Source organism: Pholcus phalangioides, unplaced genomic scaffold (assembly GCF_987345545.1).
Source record: "Pholcus phalangioides strain wild (caught in Gottingen) unplaced genomic scaffold, Ppha-v1.0 ptg000008l_1, whole genome shotgun sequence".
NCBI classification, from domain to species: Eukaryota; Metazoa; Arthropoda; class Arachnida; order Araneae; family Pholcidae; genus Pholcus; species Pholcus phalangioides.
The window spans coordinates 36,156,601-36,161,782 of NW_028301601.1; positions in this window are offsets into that span (position 1 = coordinate 36,156,601).

Here is a 5,182-nt window from a genome sequence, read left to right on the forward strand (position 1 = left end):
ACTGACATCCGATGGACAGAAGTTCTTCCCAGCGTGCTGCTTGGGATACGTGTAAGTTTGAAAGAGGATATGGAAGCTACGCCTGCTGATTTGGTGTATGGATGCTCCCTTCGTTTGCCCGGCGAGTTCTTCCGAAACTCTTACAAAGACATCTCTTCAAGGCAGGATTTCGTGGACAGTCTGAAAGCTTATGTGCAGCGATTGCGTCCAACTCCTACTTCAAGCCACACCTCTAAAGCATGCTTTGTTCACAAAGATCTACCGATGGTCAAGTACGTTTTCGTCAGGAATGATGCCGTTCGTCGCCCACTGCAACAGCCGTATCAAGGTCCACATCGTGTCTTGCAGAGAACGGAAAAGTTCTACACTTTGGACATCAACGGCAAGAAAGCAACAATTTCCATCGACAGGCTAAAACCCGCCTACGTACTTAGTGATTCCTTGGTTCAAGAGTCAAGTAATGAAGTTCGGGACGGCGCAGTGATTACACGCTCTGGTCGTCGTTCTCATCCGGTTGTCTGTTTTACTTCTTGATTATCTTCACGACTCAACGGGGAGTATTTGTGGCGAACTGAACTTTTTGACTTTAACCATAACCGTGAAATATACGTCACATCGTGGATCTATAAATACTGCCGAATTCTATTGTACATTCGCATTGCATTATATTCGTTCATTTGTATAACCACCATTCAATAGTTCACGTTAATTAATCATGTTATTCGTTCTGAATATTTAACCTTCTGATAAATGTAATAAATAACAGTTATGTTGATTATGGAGTCTACTGATATTTCTGAAGTTCTATCATACCTTCATATTCATACATTCAATTTTTCTTCCAGATAAGCGAGTCACTCACCTAATGAATTGGTCACTCACACAGTCAGTTACACACTCGGTTACTCATACGGTCAAGGCAGGAGAAGTATCGGGGACGAAATGTCGGGGGCCAAAATTTCCGGATCCCGTTCAAAATTTCAGCGTATGCGATTTTCTTCCCCTCACCTAAGACCGTTAATAGGTATTTATAACAAAATGAAAAATGTCTACAACTTCGTAGCATGATATTTTCAGATTTAACACCCCGAAGCTCTCATTTTTAGAAACACTCTAACATCAATTTATATCTATCAAAATTATGCCGATGTATGCATATATGCAGATGAGTTAAATTATCGTTTGTATATAACCTCAGTTAAATAAGCTGATGTGTGTTTTATTTGCGATAAATAATATATTTCTAGAAAATAAACCACGAAAAGATAGGAAAAATCCCAATAAATATTTTGAAAGGAAAATCCAGAATAAGTTACTTAATGGACAGTTTAATCTCCTTAAATATTTCTCTTGGAAAACTGCAAATAGTTTTAAAAGCTGAATTTTTTAAAATTTATCCATACTGACATCTCCCAATGCTTTTTCCCGAGAATTATTTCCTTCGGAATGACTTGAGGATATAGCAAAAAATTAAAATATTTTCTCGAAACCTTTCAAATACCACCGTTAATGTTTTGATGTGAGAATGAACTCCGAAATATGCATAGGTATGCGTTCGTAAAGCGGGAGCGAGAGGGCGTATTCACTGATCATAAGAATACTCAAAAGTTTCTAAATAGATATTTCTTTTTTAATTACGCTAAATTCTCATTCCATTAGTTATTAATTCAAACGGAAATAGGATTCGCATAATTGAGAAAATACCGGAGGATATTTTGTTATTTTTTTAACGTTATGAAAGGATTGGATTGGAAACGCTTTTCCTCTTAATTAATGTCACGTTGTCTTTCCCAGGTTCTTTGAAATTTCCTCCAAGGAACTGCTTTGAAATTTGATTTACAAAAATAATTCAATGATCAACTTTTCCTACACTAATGTGTCTACAATGTCTAAATGTTTTAAAGTTTACTCAAAGGAAATCGGAAATGAATTCACTTCCAATACATACCATGTCTTCCCAAAAAGAAAGTCGCGTACCTGATACAAATATTAAGGGGTGTCATTGACCCCTGAAGTCGATTTTTTAAAAATAACTTTAAAAAATATTTTATTCAATCGCAAATTTAGGGGGTTGGGGGTGCACGCAAACTTTCCAAAAGACACATTTTCGAATTTTCCAATTTTCAAATACTATGGAATTTTCTGCGTCTAACTGTGTTCAAGTTTTTTTTCTATTCTGCACCAGACTAATTTTTAAAATATTTTGTTATTATTATTTGTTTTAAATTAAAAGTTTTTAGGATTTTAATGTTATATTTTTATCGAATTTTAACTGCAAGAAAATGTCACGTTTTCAAAAATCGGCGAAATTGACCCATATTTTTTGCCACAAAATTTTTTTATATAATTTTTATAAAAAATCCTGGTGTTAAACACCATAGTGACATGAGAGACACAAAGTTTCAAGCCATTTGATTGAGAGGTGTTCGTAAAAATGTTTCTTGTTTAACAAAAAACTTTAGTTGTGAGAAAAAAGCATTTTATTAAAAAAACATTGCAGTCAAAGGGACTGCAAGTAGCCTTTTTAGGTATAAAGTATAGTCCGGCCCTTCTAGTGTTAAAAGGTGCATGTGTACTGTCCAGTAGTAGTAGTATATTGTATGATACGAAACTAGGTGCAAACTAGTCCCCTTACTCCTAAAATTTGAAATGCGTGTCGTAGAAACATACTTTCAATTAGAGAAGAGGTATTCAAATTATTCAGCAAATTATTCTCCAACTGGCTGTTTATGTATCAAAATAACAATTTTTTTTATACTGTTTGCTTCTCACGCACAATTATTCTTTTTTTTTTTGTAATGAGTCGAATAAAAAAATTCTTTGTTCCGAAGTGAAAAAATTACCGAGATATTAAATTTCAAAAACTATGAATTCATCATTTTCTGCACAAATATTTGGACGCATGAGAAGTATGATTTTTTTAACATTTCCAAGAATGCTCTTAGTGCTTTTTCTCAGAAAAATTTCAAAACGTAAATGTCACGAAACTTCCACGAACCAAACAGATGTGTTTCGAAATTTTCTAGAACAACAAAAAGACGATTGAAATCTTAGATACCAACAAAACACAACGCTAAGTCTTTCTCTTAGCTGTTTTGGCTGCATGTAATATCCTGTGTGTTTCCGCTTGGAGAGCGTAGGATTTCGGGAACGAGCAGTCTCCGTGGAGTAAATAGGATACAGATCCGATTACGTCCAATTTGTTAGTGTTTCCTCAATTTTCATTTTTTCTCTCTTTTTTTTCAAACATTTCGGTGTCGTCTCTTTCACCACACACGCACACACACACACATTGGTATCCCAGCAACAGGACAACAGAACAGCCTGTCAAATTTCTTTTTTTAAATTAAATATAAAAAAAATAGAGAATGGTATTTTTCGGATGACAAGTCGAGTTCCGAAATGGGTGGAAAAACTTTGCTTCCTTCTGTATTCATGCAAAAAGAAAACCCCCCCAAAGAAACAAAGTCAGAAAATATAAGTCCTTTTTGGGTTTAAATCGCATTATGTAGCGAAGTGGGATTCATGGTGAAGTGGAAAAAACGCATTCAGTCGCCTGCGAAATGAGATATGCAACGAGGCACAACAAGCACAATGTTGAAAAGGTAATGGAAACACGTATTCCGGAATCCGAAAAACCGGAAATAGTCTTCTTTTTTTACTGTCAGCCGAAAAATAAAATACTACACTATCATTATAAGTTGTCACAGAAGATTTTATTGGTGAATGCAGAATTCAATGGAATGATACTGACGGTGATGTAAATGTAAAAAAAATTGACTTATTCTTCTTTTTCCTGTCGAACTGAGAATCTTTAAAAATTCAAGGAATATCTACTAAACCGTAACTGAATTTTGATTAACCGAAGAATCTGATAGCGTACAGGTCGCAGTACTCATTCGTTGTGAGGTGCTTACATACCCTTCAAACACATATGCAGGGGGATTCAGAACACATAGGCAAAAAACAGTAGTGATATAACACATTTGAACAAGCAATTGTCGTCATATAATGACACGTGGTGGCAGCGCATAAAGGGAATTGTAGATGTGATGACGGTTTTCATGAGCCAGAGCGAGGCGGGTATCCATTTCATGAATGGTGCTGCTCTGAAAGCCCAAACACTGTACCGGGTGGGTTTTCCAAGGAGAGTTTTCCCACAAGACTCGTGCTGCACCAAACGTGCTGGATCTAAAACTTTCTCATGGCACCGGTATCTGTGCGAAAAGGGCTTCTCGGGGTGTTCTCACACGCCTGGCATGCCCTGTGGCCTGCATGCCACCGACAGAGAATCCTGCTTCGCACAAACACCCCGGAATTGTCACTCAAATATTTTTTCCCGCGGTTTTTTCCTGCAGTAAAAGTGTTCTTTGACTGGACTGTCAGGAACAAAAACTGGATCTTAACGAGCACTTTGTGGTCTTCATCGACTGGTGAATGATCGGGTGGAACGTAGAGGCTACAGCAGGCATCCTAAACTCGTTGATATCACGGTGCTCCTTGAAGTAGCCAGAGTGCTCGATGCTAGTGTCTGATTTTGTGCTCACGAGCACTTGATCAACGTAATAATTAAACACCTTGGAGACCAGAGTGGATTTAATAGTATCATTCAAGGATTGAAATCATAGTCATTTCATGCATCCGTATGTTAAAGCCGGGTTTTCCTAGGAGCAGGTTTCTACTGCGCGCAGCGTAAAAATGCTGATTGGTCAAAAAAACCTGAATTTCAGGTTTTTAACCAATGAGAGTTTTCACGCTGCACACAGCGCAAAAGTTTTACTTCCAAGAAAACCCGGCTTAAACTTGTCGTAAGGGTGCTCTTCTTTTGATAATGGGTACAGGCAGTGCTCGCGACTAAGAAAAAGGTTGAAGATCTATGGTCTACAGACTTGTGAAAGACAAACAGACAGTGCAGCAAATTTCATCGTAGATTCCAAGCAAAGAACAACCAACGCTGTATTAAAGACAAAAGGTGGCCCAACGAAATATTGAGGAGGTGGTCGTAATGAATTTGCCACTAAGTGTATCACCGCTTTAAAGTTAGAACACTAACTTTAAAGTAGCGCTTTTAATCCACCAAAGTTTTCTGGGATTTGTGCTCAAAACATATATGTGGAATAAACATAAAATTAATATGCATTAACAGTGTAGAGGAGAGTGCATTTTATCATTTTAATCCATA